Source organism: Amaranthus tricolor, chromosome 9 (genome assembly GCF_026212465.1).
Source record: "Amaranthus tricolor cultivar Red isolate AtriRed21 chromosome 9, ASM2621246v1, whole genome shotgun sequence".
In the NCBI taxonomy this organism is placed as follows: domain Eukaryota; kingdom Viridiplantae; phylum Streptophyta; class Magnoliopsida; order Caryophyllales; family Amaranthaceae; genus Amaranthus; species Amaranthus tricolor.
The window spans coordinates 2,885,664-2,903,752 of record NC_080055.1 but is presented as its reverse complement, the minus strand read 5'-3'; positions in this window follow the sequence as shown (position 1 = coordinate 2,903,752).

Sequence of the window (18,089 nt, the reverse complement as noted above, 5' to 3'; positions counted from 1 at the left end):
TTAAAGTTGTTGAAACCACTGTCAAGTAATAGTTCTTTGGTGAATTTGTTTTGGTGTAGAACCAGGCCATTTGTAGTGTAATTGACTTCAATTCCTAGGAAATAGTGTAACTTTCCTAGGTCCTTGATGCTGAAAACAAAATCCAAATGATGTTTTATGGTTTGTATCCCTTGATAATCATTGCCTATTAGGATGATGTCATCCACATAAATGGAAATAAGAGTAATCTTCTGGTCTTTTTTCTTAATAAACAAAGAATAGTCTTTCTTTGATTGTATGTAATCTTGATTAATGAGTTCTTGAGCTAATTTAGAGAACCATTGTCTTGAGGCTTGTTTTAAGTCATATATTGACTTCAATAACTTGCAATCATGATTTTGAGAAGAAGAGTATCCTGGGGGTAATTGCATGTATAGTTCTTCTTTAAGATCCCCATGTAGAAAAGCATTATTTACATCCAGTTGATGCAAGTCCCATTTTTTACTAGTGGCAATTGCTATGAGGCACCTTATAGTTGACATTTTAACTATGGGTGAGAAGGTTTCCTTATAGTCTACCCCATACTTTTGGTTATAACCCTTTTCCACTAAGCTAGCCTTATATCTTTCAAGTGTTCCATCAACCTTGTATTTGACTTTGAATACCCATTTTGATCCAATGGCTTTCTTGCCATGGGGAAGTGAAACTACTTCCCATGTTTTATTCCTCTCAAATGCTGAAATTTCTAAATCCATAGCATTTTTCCAATGGGGGTTCATCAAGGCTGTTTTATAGTCTTTAAGCTCAATGTGGGAAATGTGTTCTGCTTTTGAATCATTTGATTCTCTATTATTAACCAACCCACACCAATGATCTATCACAATGTGACAATAATAATCATTCAAGCGTGTGGGAGTTTTGTTGATCCTTTGAGATTTTCTAAGATTATTATTATCATTATTTTGAGGATCTTCCCTAGATACAGATTCTGTTCTAGCATCCTCAACCTCCTGGTGAGTATTAGTGGTGTGATCATTGATTTCTGTTATTTCTGAGATATTGTCTAAGTGATCTTGTTCAAGTGTATCATCACAATATTGTTTTTCCATGGAATTTATAGGAAGGAAGAATTGTTTTACTTTGTTTGTTGTATCTTCCCGATCATAAGGAAAATTATGTTAAAAAAATACAACATCCTTGGACACACACACTTCTTTGGTCTCAAGATTGTAAATTTTATAACCTTTTTGGCCTATTGAATATCACGAACACACTTTTTTGAGCTCTAGGCATAAATTTATGCCTATACCTTTTAAGTGTGCTAACAAACACAAACATCCAAACACCTTTAGGTGGGTTTAATCAGTCTTTTTGCCAAAACACATTTCAAAAGGAGTTTTTACTTTCAAGATTTTTTACTTTCAAGATTGTTAGGGGCATCCTGTTGATAACGTGCACTGCACATTAAATGCAATCACCCCAGAAACTTATTGCTAATTTTGATTGAAAAAATAATGTCCTTCCTGTCTCAAGGATGTGTTTTTGTTTTCTTTCAACCATCCCGTTTTGTTGGGGTGTGTCTCTACAACATGACTCATGTCTTATTCCATGTTGTGCATAGAATTCTTTTGCTTCACCTTGAATGAATTCCCTTGCAATATCTAGTTCTAACACATTTAATGTGTGTGTTCAGTTGTTTTTCCATGAGAGCAACAAATTGTTTAAGAACATCGACAAAGTTAGACTTTTTCATTATGAGGAAAATCCAGGACATTCTACCGAAATCATCAACAAAAGTAACAAACATAGAGTAATTGTGTCTAGTGAGGTACCTAAAAGGTCCCAAATTATCATTATTCAAAAGCCCTAAAGGCTTAGTTGATTTACAAAAGGATTTGGGGTAATTTGTTCTAGTTTTCTTTCCTTGAGGACATACAGTGCACAAAATATTAGATTTGACTAACTTTTCATTTACATCAGGAAAAATCATTTGTAATTTGTGGAAAGCCAAATGCCCTAATCTTAAGTGCCAAAGTTTGGCTTTATTCAACAAAGAACTAGATACAATTGTTTCTTTAGTGCTGCAACACATAAGAGATTTCTAATGTTCTTCATGTAAGTCAGAATCCTCTGACCTTGGTCCTTCAAACACATATAGACCTGATTTAGTTTTACCAAGAAGCCAATGCCTTTTCATCAAATTTTCCTGAACATGACAACCATGATGATCAAAGATTAATTTGCATTTTAAGTCATCAAGTAGCTTTTTGACAGAAATCAGATTGAATTTAAATTGAGGAACATATAAAACATTGAGGAGAATGACACCATTTTGCAAAGTTACTATCCCTATATACTTGACGGTAATCTTTCTACCATCTGGTACTGTAATCATGTGTCCCTTGTCACTAATCCAATCATCATTACTAAGAAAAGATAAACAAGTTATACCAGAATTTTCAGATTGATTGGTAGTGGTTGCATTGGTATGGCTTGATTCTTTGTTCAACATATCCAAGATATTTTAATACTGAGTGTTAGTGAATTTTGCTGTGACAAGTTCTTCTCAAGTGTTTTGATCTTTCACAACATTATTTGCCATATGTTCATTGCTCCTTTTCCATTTGTTCCCTTTGAAATTGGGAGGGTATCCTATTATCTTCCAGTACCTGTCCTTGGTGTGTCCAGATATTTTACAATGGTCACAATAGAATTGCTGGTTCTCAGCCTTTGAGGGTTCTCCAAAAAGACCTTCCATAAGTTCTTTCTTTCCTCTTTTCAACCTTGTAAGCCAAAGATTCATTGGTTTCTGCTGTGCTAAGTTCAAGATGAGTTTCTTCTTGCAATAATATTTTGTAAGCTTGTGCTGATGTGGGTAAATCTGCCATCATAAGCATGTTAGATCGATCTTGACAATATTTCTTGTCAAGTCGCATCAAGAAACTTATCAATCTATTACTTTGTTGCATCTTGAAACATTTTTTTTACTATATCACATACACAATAATCAGAAGCAGGACATGCGCATGTAGGGAGAGGATTTAATCCATCTAATTCATCCCACAAACTTTTGATTTTAGTGAGAAACTCAGCAATCTTCATGGTTGGTGTTTGCACTAGATTATTCAATTCTTCTTGAGGTGAAAAAAGCTGTGCATTAGAGCTCTGTCCATATCTTTCTTCTAACTCCACCCAAATTTCTCTAGCTATTTTGTAAGAAAGCACACTCTTAGCAATAGAGTCTTCAAGCACTGCAATAATCCAACCCATAACAACGTTGTTAACTCTATCCCATATGGCTGTTGAGTTTGTGATGGGACTTGTTAGACTTCCATCAATAAAAACAAGTTTGTTTTTTCCACTAAGAGCTATGATCATCACTCTTTTCCAGTCCACAAACCCAGTACCAGAGAAAACAAGATTAATGAGCTTTTGTCCTGAGTCTGATGGGTGAAGGTAATAAACTGATCCCGCATTCATTATGGGATCAAGGCTTGTGTTTCCATTTTGTGTATTGTTATGGCTTACCATTTTTAATGGTCAAGAAAGTGCAAGATTCTTGAAGGCAGAAAGAAAGGGAAAACAAAAAACATATTCAGAGAAGAAGAACAGCAAAAAAAAAAAAATCAGAAACTTTTGTTCTTTGCAAAGAGAATGAACACTTATTGAGTTCCTGTGTTTGAATCCACATGCTCTGATACCATGTTGAATTTTTTGTTGTTATGATCAGAAAATATGAAAAGAAACAATTGCAAAGAATAAAGGAACAAATTTCATTCCTTGAAGGTGAATCTAGAAATTAAATAAATAAATAAAAGGAATAATAATAATAATAATAATAATAATAATAATAATAATAATAATAATAATAATAATAATAATAATAGTGATAAAAGGGCATGAAACCCTTGTTGCTCCACTAGCCGTCATCCCTAACCTTCCCACCCTTCTTCACTCCTTCTCTCTCACTCCTCACGGCTGCAGCAACCCAGCCACACCACAGGCCACGTGAGCCTCCCCACGAACACCACCATCAACCGGCAGTCAGGCACGTAGCAACAGGCCAACTTCCTCCCTCCTAGCAGCAGCCACGACTGCGTTTTGCCCCCCAACAGTAGCAGGCCGTTGTGACGCCAAGTGCAGCACCACCACGCAGCTTTCCTCCACCATTACACACGGTGGGTCGCATCACCACCACAAGAACCACCAACCCCTTGACCCATTTCCTAGTTTCACCCATTGCAAGCTATCTCTCACCTTCCTATATGATTAATTTATTGTTTCTAATTAGAATCTACAATGATTATGAGTTGTGTGTTGATTGTGTATTAGTTTCATTGAATTTGAGTATGGGTAATAGTTAAAGATATTATCTTTGAATACGAAATAATTAGGGTTTGATTTAGAGTTGAAATTAGTAATGGTGTGGGCTTTCATGTTACATTTTGGTGGTGTATTAGTTTTGTTGATTCTTGCTATGGATAATAGTTAAAAGTGTTATCTTTGAACATGAAATGACTAGTGTTTGGATTTAGAGATGAAATTACTAATAAAAGGGTTTTATGCTATATTTTAGTGGTGTGATGATTGATTAAATAGCCTTAAAAGTTGTTTAGAGACTTAGTTGATTGATTATTGTTGTGATTATTAGTAATGGTGATGAATGTAGTTTGCTATGGGAGTGATTTTTGGTTGTTAAATTGGGAATAATAGTTGCTAATTGTTGTGGGTTGATTGTTGTGAATTACAAGTACTCTTATTAGGTTGTTATTGAAGTCATAATGCATAATTTTAGTAAGGCCATTAGAATAATACCAACTTATTGTAGAAGGTTGTTAAAGTACTTGTTTGATCATAATTCTTTCTAGCTTTGGAGAATGTAACAAATAATATTGCGATTCGATAACTCTAAGATTTGCCTTATCATTATATTAGTGTTATGTTAAAATTGTAAGGCTTAGTTGTGATTAGTTATTTTTGGGTAACGCAAACCGATATACTCAAAATTAGTTGACGTGAAGGAAGGATTCACATATACTTTTACTTTTAAATTGATGAAAACACTTATGTTGTTTTGAGTTAATGACTTTGACTTGTATTGAATGAGTTGTGTGCGTGTTAGAGTAATCGAAAACTCATGTTGAATGGGTGATAGTGGTTACTTTAGTATTTAGTTGGTATGACAAAGTAGTTAAGAGAACTTATTAGTTCTATTCCTAACTTGTATAGGTTCCCAGTTCATAAGAAGAAAGTAGAACCTTTGTTGGGTGATCGACTTTTACAACTTTTGGTTGTGCAGTGACGCTTACAGTTACGTACACGCAGTAATTAATTATCATATTCATCGTATCAAGGTATTATCAATATTTCATGATTATATGCATCGTATTAGAATTATAGAGCGCCAGAAAGTTAACTATGCTATTGAACAGTCATAATAGTGGTATAGGCAAGTAGAATGAAAGCATTAGGGGTCTATGAGAAAAAATTCCCAAATAGTAGAGAACTTAAAATGATTGTGTGTGGTGTCGAAGTGATTCCCTAGTTATTGAGCCTTGATTATGATTGGTTGGAGTGACCCAACTGGATTATGTCCGGTTGATTTAGTAGTCCCCTGGGTGAGATCCGATGGGATCACCGTAATGGGGGTATGAGCATACTTTTGTCATTGAGCGCCGGGTGGCTGATACCACCCCTTAATCAAGGTGGTACCATGCAGGCCCTGCAAACCCTTATATAGTGGCGTTTTCATTGGATTGGTAACCCAGTGTGTTAGTTTTCACGAAGGTAGGACTCAGAAGGGTCAGTTGGAGGGGGTATGAGCTCATACTTTGCCATGGGCGCCAGGTGGCCGATAACGCCTTTGGCCGTATCACTATGCCATGAATAGAGAAAAGATCCACTACTTTTGAATATACTTCGATGGGTTAGTAATTTGAAAGAGAAATCATAAGTGAATAGAAGTGTTTAGACAAATGAGTAGATATGTTATCGTTGTGCTATGTCGTCGCCTATCCCTTTTGTTCTATGATTCTAATGGTTATAAGTTCATTGATTACTGACGTGTATGTGTTCGTTGTTGTTTGTTCATGACATCCTATGATGTTCCTGCTATGATACATTTGACTATGGTCATTATGTCGAGCAGCAAGAGGATCATAGCTTGGCATAAGAGGTATATGAGCTTCTTTTGCTTAGCATTGGGGAAAGAGTGGAGTACGATTATAGCAATTACTATACGATTAGCCTAACATTTTAGCTCTTAAATTATTTGTTAAGTTTTGGGTTGTATAATTACTTTTTTGGAGCCATGTGATTCCTTTTAAAGTTATGGTTCGCTGCGTAGTTTTTGGATGTATGATCGTAAGAATAGTTCTTTTGTATCCGTTAAGACCGATGCGTTATCACTAGAACTACGATCCGTGTTGGAGTTGATGACTTGAGGAATTGACGATGATTCATTTTGTTGTGACATATTTTGAAAGGCATTGAGACCTTGGACCATCTTAGTTGTGTTATCTTATTTACTTACCTTTAAATTCTTATTTAAATTCTTTTTTCTTTTATGTAACACCCGAATTTTCTCCCGTCTTTCACGATTTTGGTTTCGTTTAAGGGGTTAGAAATTTAGGGGTGTTACACCTAAACATACTTCTATTTCCTAATGCCACTGTCATAATTTTCTTTGTGCTTGCATTCTATTCAAAAATTCAAACATATAACCACCACATTAGATAATGTATAGAATTTTTCATTTTTCCACCGAATAATGTAGAAAGGATGATTATTCTAATTGATCATCAAGATCGAACATGATCATCTACCTCTGGGCTCAAATATTCAAAAGCCTGATCACATTTGCAGGCATATTTTTTTATCGCTACCCCGCCCATTTTCTTAGTGGGCAGGACCCACGGGTAAGCAGGTTTTTCTTATATAAAAATTAAATGGGAAATTCCACATGGCAATCTTAAGTTTTTGTCTTTAAATCCACGTGGTGACCTCATTAGTGAAAAAAACCTCATTTGCTGCGTTTTTTGGCCATTATTTGCTGCGGTTTTAGCCCCAAGCAATAGTGATAGCAGCAAATGACCTATTTTAAATGCTGCGGTTTTTAACCGTAGCAAAAAAGGCATTATTTGTTGCGGTCAACCCATAAGCGCAGCAAATAAAGAGGAGTATTTGCTGCGGTCAGCCTCAAAACCGCAGCCTCTTTATTTGCTGCGGTTATGGGTTGACCGCAGCAAATAGTTGGTATTTTTTTTTTTTTCGTTTTATACAAATAATAATGTATAATGTAATAACAATGATTAATATAATAATCCAATGATAATCACAAATAATCACCAATAATCTCTTTGTAATAATAAACTCTCGATCGTATATATAATATAATATTATGTACGTACATATATATATATATATGTATATATATATATATATATATATATATATATATATATATATATATATATATATATATATATATATATATATATATATATATATATATATATATATATATATATATATATATATACATTAAAGTCCTAAAAAACTATACTAATTACAATTTATCAAGGACAAAAATTAGCAAGATACACGACAATCTTGTCTTTTAATTCGCGCATCTCTCCACTTCTCAGAAGGCGTGTTTCCCTTGGAATGTCGTATAAAACCTATAATATAATATAAAATTAAAAGATTAATAAACATTAGATTCTACCAATAATAATAATTTAAGAACGTAACAAATACATACGACATCTATATTTTCGACTCCCAATTCCTTCACGAATTTTATAATATCATCCTTGTACTTCAGCGTGTAGTACCCGCAATCAACGGAAGTACAAGGTTGTTGAAAGCACTAAGAGAAAAACGATGCTAGTGCTGAAAAGCTTAAAAACGCATAAAATTGCAACTTAACACGTAATTTCTAGCATATGACTATGATTTTCAATTCTAACCACTTCAACACAATAGTATATACCAAATAGGGTTGTGTGCCAAGTTTCGTGCAAAACAAACCAAGTTTGAGCTACTTTATGCGCTAAAATGCCATAAATGCTTAAAAACCCTTAAAATCTCAACTTAACACGTAATTTCTAGCATATGACAATGATTTTCAATTCTAACCACTTCAACACAATAATATATACCAAATAATGTTGTGTGCCAAGTTTCGTGCAAATCAAACCAAGTTTGAGCTATACTTTATGCGCAAAAGTGGCAAAAACGCTTAAAAACACATAAAATCGCAACTTAACACGTAATTTCTAGCATATGACAATGATTTTCAATTCCAACCACTTTAACACAAGAATATATACCAAATAATGTTGTGTGCCAAGTTTCGTGCAAATCAAACCAAGTTTGAGCTACTTTATGCGCAAAAGTGGCAAAAACGCTTAAAAACGCATAAAATCGCAACTTAACACATAATTTCTAGCATATGACTATGAATTTCAATTCTAACCACTTCAGCACAATAATATATACCAAATAGTGTTGTGTGCCATGTTTCGTGCAAAACAAACCAAGTTTGAGCTACTTTATGCGCAAAGTGGCAAAAACGCTTAAAAACGCATAAAATCGCAACTTAACACGTAATTTCTAGCATATGACTATGATTTTCAATTCTAACCACTTCAACAAAATAATGCATACCAAATAGTGTTGTGTGCCAAGTTTCGTGCGAAACAAACCAAGTTTGAGCTACTTTATGCGCAAAAGTGGCAAAAACGCTTTAAAACACATAAAATCGCAACTTAACACGTAATTTCTAGCATATGACTATGATTTTCAATTCTAACCACTTCAACACAATAATATATACCAAATAGTGTTGTGTGCCATGTTTTGTGCAAAACAAACCAAGTTTGTGCTAACAATACCAAACTAAGAAACAACAAAAGAGGGCAGTTAATGGCAGCAGCCTATCCGCTGACCAGCCTACCTGCTGCGTGGTTTGAGCCTTAACCAAGGAAACTTGGAGCCAAAAAACCATGGAAACGTGATCTGCATACATGGACCAAGCCATCAAAGCCCAAGAACCATGAATGTGGTGCACACAGCTCACTAGGATACGAGCGCAAGGTGGGCCAGTCACTGATCAGTGCTGATCAGTGCCCAAGTGTTCTGGTTTTTAATTTTTGTTTTAAGAGGCATATTGTATAGCACGTGATGTTTATAGCCATTAGCTAGCTAGAAAACTATAAATAGAGGTTGTCTCTCATGTATATGGATTCAGTTTTATGATTAATAAGAATTCTCACTTTCTACACAAAAATGCCAAAAACGCTTAAAAACCCTTAAAAATTGCATCTTAACACGTAATTTCTAGCATATGACTATGATTAAAAATTCTAACCACTTCAACACAATAATATATACCAAATAGTGTTGTATGCCAACTTTCGTGCAAAAAAACCAAGTTTGAGCTACTTTATGCGCGAAAGTGACAAAAAAGTTTAAAAACGCGTAAAATCGCAACTTAACACGTAATTTCTAGCATATGACTATGATTTACAATTATAACCACTTCAACACAATAATATATACCAAATAGTGTTGTGTGCCAAGTTTCGTGCAAAACAAACCAAGTTTGAGCTACTTTATGCGCGAAAGTGCCAGAAAAGCTTACAAACGCATGAAATCGCAACTTAACACGTAATTTCTAGCATATGACTATGATTTACAATTCTAACCACTTCAACACAATAATATATACCAAATAGTGTTGTGTGCCAAGTTTCGTGTAAAACAAACCAAGTTTGAGCTAATTTATGCGCGAAAGTGCCAAAAAAGCTTAAAAACACATAAAATCGAATTTGTATACCTTTATTGCTGTCCATTTTGGAAATGTGGCTCTGGATGTAGATCCCGTTTTTCCACGCACTTTTTCATTGTGCTGAAATTTATGGGACAGGTAATACTATTTATATATGTATATAACACTTAATTAAATCAAATTGGTAAAATTATTAATATTACATACGCATTCAACAACGCTTTGAATTTTGTGTTGCGAGGCGGGCTTTGAGGTTTTTGTAATGAGTCGAAGACGTGCACAGTGTTTGTTAAAGGACATATGACCAAAAGTATCCAATGCAAACTACAAACAAAAATTTAAAATCAACAAATTAGAGATTAGGTGACTTTAAAAATCAAAAGATAAGTTCAATTTCAAAATAAAACTTACTCTTCCACATATGGAGCCAGAATGAACGTGTGTTTAGCTGCAAGGGAATTAGTTAAAGCAGTCTCAATGTATGCTCTGACGTCATTTGGAACATTTACACATTTAGTACCCGAAATCGACTCAGGACAAAACCATCCAATTTTTATTGGAGGTTCGCAAGAATTTAGCTCCTCGTAAGCCGCATTAAACTCACAAATAAGAAAATTTTGTTAGTAATTTGGTTATTAAAACAATTAAACAACAATGCCTAACTTGTAAGATAATGAACATCACCTCATGTAGACATGGAAAAGAGCTATATTCAGCATCTCTCCTCTCAAAAATTGCCTAATGTCACTAGGACCAATAATTACAGATGAGCTCTCTAAAAAGCAGAATTGGTCCTTCTGCAGGTTTAGAATGATTGGGTCCTCCTCACTTATGCGAGATGCACAAGTGTGCAGCCATTTGCAATCTTGAGAGAGATCTTTTAGCTCCGCATTAGTCAAATTGGAGTGCTTGGCATCGACTTTGACCCAGTCGACACCTTTGCTGAGGAACCGATCTCTCTCCAAGATCCCTTTGGACTCTTTTGCTATTTCAATTTATACAATTAAATTAGTGTAAGCATGCAATTAAAAAAATAAAATTAAATAAGGTACAAATGATTCTTACCATGTTAGTGAATCGGACCCAAGCATATGGCCACGTGACGAAACTACCTAGGGCGTCAGATAGTTTCTCAAGGCTCCATTCTGGCATTGGAACCGAGAGTGAGAAATCTTCAAACCCCTTTAGAATAGTTTCCACGGTCACACTGATGTAGCCACTTGTAACAGGCATTAAATGCACTGTTTGGCCCTCTTTGGTTGGCTGGGCCACACAATATGCAACCTCAGTTAAGTCGCCATCACTAGCAACACCTAACTGAGGTAGCAAAAGAGAACAAGGAGTCGCCTCCTGAAAATTGTGTCGTTTAGTATAATAAGCATCATAATAAAATATTAAAACGCGTTGTAATTTAAATTAATAAGTGCTTATATATTTAAAAACTATGTACCTGTAGCACTGGCTTCGGATTTTGAGCAACGGAGTTTATGGTCTCCGGTGTGGGGTTTTCCTCTTCAGGCTGGGGTGGTACGGGGGTAATGGGCTCGGGTGTTGGTTCGACTAAAGCATTAGGATACCCATGTTGACTTTCCTGATCCTCAACAATCAGGTTTGCCAAGTCAACAATGGGTGCTCTAATCTTCTACAACACGATGGCCAGTTTGGCGAGAACGTCCTTCGTAATTTCTGTTCGGAGGGTTGCTACTTCATCCCACAGCGTCGTTCGGGATTGAGTAGCAACACATTCTTTTCCGAAAGCCTTCTGTAACCCCACTCGGACGCCTCCTTTTCCGACTACCCGCCCACTATGGTCTTTCCCTAAGACCATATGCAATGCGTCAACATTGCCTCTTGGGGGAACTCCTCCGTAGCTGCTTTTTCCTTCCAGCCCATCTGTTCAAATAAAAAGTGACATATATAACAATTAATATAAATAAATCAAAGCCAAAGAATACAAAACAAATCAAGAATATACTTAATAATTTCAAAACTCACCACAGCATCAGCAACCTTCTTCGTTCCCGAATCCTTAATGGTAAATTTACCACTTACATCTCGGGAATGAAGCCCGCAATACCAATCTCGCACCCGATCTCCAGCAGGAGTATTCACGGATACGAAGGTAGTCGTAGATGAGGGCGTGGATGAACTTTGATTGGGGTACATCCACCCACTCTTTTCGGACCTCATCGTACGTTTTTTGGCCCAAGCGATGGTAAAACTTCCTTTTGGTTGCTGAATTAGAAGCTTTACCACGCTTTTCCTAATTAATCAATAGAAATAGAATGTCATATATTAGTTTAATGACTGAATCAAAAGAAGTAAATTCAAATCAAAAACTATAATATAATATGAAATACTTACAACTTCTATGGGAGTTGTTCTTTTGGCAACAAGGGCCTCCCAATCCCTCTTCGATATGTGACCCCATAATTTGTAGGGCATCTTCGAAGGTGCTTGCTCTCCACCTTCGTTTCCCGTTTTGACCTTTTTGGTCGTACGGGCACGCCTCTTCATAATCCAGCTAGTTACTAGCTTGGATTTGAAATCTCTGAATCTTTCAGCAACAGCTGAAAGAAACACATTCTTCTTCTCCTCATCGCTCTCGATGTGAAAAAGATTCAACAAAAAAAGTTATATTTATTACTGTCAATTAAATTAATTTTAAAATGAAACTAAATGAATAAAAATAGTAAAATTGCTTACCATAATATCATTCCATAGAGAGTTCTTCAAACCCTCTAGAACCTCGTTCCATGCGTGCAATATGGAAATCTTGCGGATACATAGGCCCACTTGTTTTCCATATTGCCTACGCCATTTTCCGCAGGGTTGACCCAATGCATTGTATTCAAAATGCATGGGTTCTGTGACTTTGAGGTTTTTCGTAAGACCTCGCCCTTTTCTTTTCTTACTGGTAACTACGATGCTCATTATCCGAGGTCTCAATCTCGGGGACAATTTCGTCTCTGAATAGATGCATTGTATATCAGTACCTGAAAGAGTATAAATAGAAATATATTAGAACATAAGCTAAGTAATATTAAGAATATGACTATGCTTTAAAATTCTAATACGTTCAACATAATAATATATAACAAATAGTGTTGTGTGCAATGTTTCATGTAAAACAAACCAAATTTGAGCTACTTTATGCGCGAAAGTGCCAAAAAAACTTTTAAAAGCTTAAAATTCATACCTTGTGAATCACTTAATTCAAATGTATTCCTTCCGTGTGATCTACCCGCATATAACCAACATCTACATCATCTACATCATCTTGATCCACTGATTTTAGATTGATAAAGGGAGGGGGGTCTTCAAAAGCTTCATATTCTTCCTCATCCTCAACATCACCTATACAAGGGATGCTTGTTTTTCTCGGTACAACAATAGACCATTTTTTATCAGACGGGTCTACAATGTAGAATACTTGCTTGGCTCGTGTGGCTAGTATGAATGGCTCCTCACTATCACGCAAACGAGCTAAGTCTACAAGAGTGAATCCACAAGGGTCGTCATTTTTTATGCATCGTCGATTATTATCTACCCACTTACATTTGAAAAGACCAATATTGAAAGTAGAATAGTCAAGCTCCCATATTTCATATACCCGCCCGTAGTATACCAATTTAGCATCAACCGACGCTTGATCCTTCGCACTCGTGTAAAATGTAGATGACGCTAAAATAGAAACCCCACTATTCTGTAGATAAGATGACTTCTTGTCTTGACCGTCAATCCAAAATGTGAAGCCATTGACATCGTAACCCTCATATTTGTTGACATCATCACATGGACCAAAAGCTAACCACTTAACAATTTCGGATATACCCTTGAGTTCTTCACATATTACTCGATTATGAAACCAATCAATAAACGTCTTGTTATGCAACTGCATCAATGCCCTATCCCCTTTGGAAGGATGCTTTGCGCGCAATATATCAAAATGCTCACTCAAAAAAGGATGAACTTCCGAAATATGATGCAATACATAAGTGTGCTTGTAGAAGGCTGTCCGGAGGAGGTGTGACCGATTTGGAGCCAATTGTTCCTTTTCCCTCAAGCCTTCCTTCATGTCTAGAGGTAGGAAGTCCAATAGGCTTTGCCATGGCCAAATACTCAGCTATAAAGTTACAAATCTCATCGCTCACAGTGCCTTGAATCATACTCCCCTCGGGTTGTGCTGGATTCCTCACCTTGTTTTGTAAAACACCCATGTGTCTTTCAAAAGGATAACACCACCTTAAAAAAACTGGACCCAAAAGCTTGATCTCATGAACGAGATGGACAATAAGATGAACCATTATGTCAAAGAAAGAAGGTGGAAAATACATCTCAAACTTGCATAAAGTTACAATCACGTCGAGTTGGAGTGCATCAAGTTTAAAAGGATCAAGAACATTACTACAAATTTTGTTGAAGAACGAACATAGCTCGGTAATAGCATATCTCACATGTTTTGGCAGTATTCCAAGGATTTGAGTATGCAAAAAAGTGCCAAAAACGCTTAAAAAACCCTTAAAATCGCAACTTAACACGAAATTTCTAGCATAAAACTATGATATTCAATTCTAACCACTTCAACACAATAATATATACCAAATAGTGTTGTGTGTCAAGTTTCGTGCAAAACAAACCAAGTTTAAGTTATTTTATGCGCAAAAGTGCAAAAAAAGCTTAAAAACCATTAAAATCGCAACTTAACACGTAATTTCTAGCATATGAATATGATTTACAATTCTAACCACTTCAACGCAATAATATATAACAAATAGTGTTGTGTGCAAGGTTTCGTGCAAAACAAACCAATTTTACGTTACTTTATGCGCAAAAGTACCAAAAACGCTTAAAAACCTTTAAAATCGTAACTTAACACGTAATTTCTAGCATATGACTATGATTCACAATTCTAACCACTTCAACACAATAATATATACCAAATGGTGTTGTGTGCCAAGTTTCGTGCAAAACCAACCAAGTTTAAGCCACTTTATGCGCAAAAGTGCCAAAAACGGTTAAAAACCCTTAAAATCGAAACTTAACACGTAAATTCTAGCATATGACTATGATTTAAAATTCTAACCACTTCAACACAATAATATATACCAAATAATGTTGTGTGCCAAGTTTCGTGCAAAACAAACCAAGTTTGAGCTAGTTTATGCGCAAAAGTGCCAAAAACGGTTAAAAGCCCTTAAAATCGAAACTTAACACGTAAATTCTAGCATATGACTATGATTTACAATTTTAACCACTTCAACACAATAATATATACCAAATAATGTTGTGTTCCAAGTTTCGTGCAAAACAAACAAAGTTTGAGCTACTTTATGCGCAAAAGTGCCAAAAACGCTTTAAATACTCTTTAAATCGCAACTTAACACGTAATTTCTAGCATATTAGTATAATTTACAATTCTAACCCTTTAAATACAATAATATATACCATATAGTGTTATGTGCCATGTTTCGTACAAAACAAAAATGTTTCAGCTACTTTATGTGCAAAAGTGCCAAAAACGCTTAAAAGAACTCTTAAAATCGCTACTTAACTCATAAATTCTTGCATATGACTGTGATTCTAAATTCTAAAACTTCAACACAATAATATAAACCAAATAGTTTTGTGTTCCAAGTTTCGTGCAAAAAAAACAAAGTTTGAGCTACTTTATACGCAAAAGTGCAAAATAAGCTTCAAAACCCTAAAAATCGCAACTTAACACGTAACTTCTAGCATATGACTATGATTTAAATTCTAACCACTTCATTGCAAAAATATATACCAAATAATTGTGTGCCAAGTTTCGTGTAATGGAAACCAAGTTAGCGCTACTTTATGCGCAAAAGTACCAAAACGTTTAAAAATTCTTAAAATCGAAACAAAACACGTAATTTCTAGCATATGATTCACATTTACAATTCTAACCACTTTAACACAATAATGTATACTAAATAGTGTTGTGTGCCAAGTTTCTTGCAAAACAAACCAAGTTTGCGCTACTATATGCGCAAAAGTGCCAAAAAAGATTAAAAAATCCTTAAAATCGCAACTTAACACGTAATTTCTAGCGTATGACTATTATATAAAATTCTAACTACTTCAACACAGTAATATATACCAAATAGTGTTGTGTGCCATTTTTCGTGCAAAACAAACCAAGTTTGAGCTACTTTATGCGCAAAAGTACAAAACACGTTTAAAAACCCTTAAAATCGAAACATAACACGTAATTTCTAGCATATGACTATGATTTACAATTATAACCACTTCAACACAATAATATATATTAAATAGTGTTGTGTGCCAAGTTGCGTGCAAAACAAACCAGGTTTGAGCTATTTTATGCGCAAAAGTGCAAAAAAAGCTTAAAAACCATTAATATCGCAACTTAACACGTAATTTCTAGCATATGACTATGAATTACAATTCTAACCACTTCAACGCAATAATATATATACCAAATAATGTTGTGTTCAATGTTTCGTGCAAAACAAACCAATTTTGCGCTAATTTATGCGCAAAAGTACAAAAAACGCTTAAAAACCCTTAAAATCGCAACTTAACACGTAATTTCTAGCATGTGACTATCATTTTCAATTCCAACCAATTCAACACTATAATATATTGTGTACCAAGTTTCGTGCAAAACATAACAACTTTGAGCTACTTTATACGCAAAAGTGCAAAAAAAGCTTAAAAACCCTTAAAAATCGCAACTTAACACGTAATTTCTGGCATATGTCTATGATTTACAATTCTAACCACTTCAACGCAATAATGTATAATAAATATTGTTGCGTGCCATGTTTCGTGCATAACAAACCAAGTTTGCGCTACGTTTTGCGCAAAAGTACCAAAAACGCTTAAAAATCCTTGAAATCGAAACATAACATGTAATTTCTAGCATATGACTATGATTTACAATTCTAAGCACTTCAACACCATAATATATACTAAATAGTATTGTGTGCCAAGTTTCGTGCAAATCAAACCAGGTTTTAGTTATTTTATGCGTAAAAGTGCCAAAAACACTTAAAAAAACCCTTAAAATCGCAACTTAACTCGTAAATTCTAGCATATGAATATGATTTACAATTCTATCCACTTCAACACAATAATATATACCTAATAGTGTTGTGTGCCAAGTTTCGTACAAAACAAACCAAGTTTGAGCTACTTTATGCGCAAAGGTGCCAAAAACGGTTAAGAACCCTTAAAATCGAAACTTAACACGTAAATTCTAGCATATGACTATGATTTTGAATTCTAAGCACATCAATAAAATAATATATACCAAATAGTGTCGTGTTCCAAGTTTCGTGCAAAACAAACCAAGTTTGAGGTACTTTAAGCGATAAAGTGGAAAACAAGCTTAAAAACCCTTAAAATCGATAATTAACACGTAATTTCTAGCATATGACTATGATTTACAATTCTAATCACTTCAACACTATAATATATACCAAATAGTGTTGTGTGCCAAGTTTCGTGGAAAACGAAAAAGTTTGAGCTACTTTATGTGCAAAAGTGCCAAGAACGCTTAAAAAACACTTAAAAGCGCAACTTAACAAGTAATTACTAGCATGTGACTATGATTTTCAATACTAACCACTTCAACACAATAATATATACCAAATAGTGTTGTGTGCCAAGTTTCGTGCAAAACATACAAAGTTTGAGCTCATTTATACGCAAAAGTGCAAAAAAAAGCTAAAAAACCCTTAAAATCGCAACTTAACACGTAATTTCTAGCATATATGACTATGATTTACAATTCTAACCACTTCAACGCAACAATATATATTAAATAGTGTTGTGTGCCAAGTTTCGTGCAAAACAAACCAAGTTTGCGCTACTTTATTCGCAAAAGAAACAAAAATGTTTAAAAACCCTTAAAATCGAAACAAAACACGTAATTTCTAGAATATGATTCTAATTTTCAATTCTAACCAATTCAACACAGCAATATATACCAAATAGTGTTGTGTGCCTAGTTTCCTACAAAACAAACCAAGTTTGCGCTACTTTATGCGCAAAAGTGTCAAAAACGCTTAAAACACCCATTAAATCATATCTTAACACGTAATTTTTAGCATATGAATATGATTTACAATTCTAACCACTTCAACACAATAATATATACCCAAAAGTGTTGTGTGCCAAGTTTCGTGCAAAACTAAAAAGTTTGAGCTACTTTATGCGCAAAAGTGCCAAAAACGCTTAAAAGACTCTTAAAATCGTAACTTAACACGTAATTTCTAGCGTGTGACTATCATTTTCAATTCTAACCACTTCAACACAATAATATATTGTG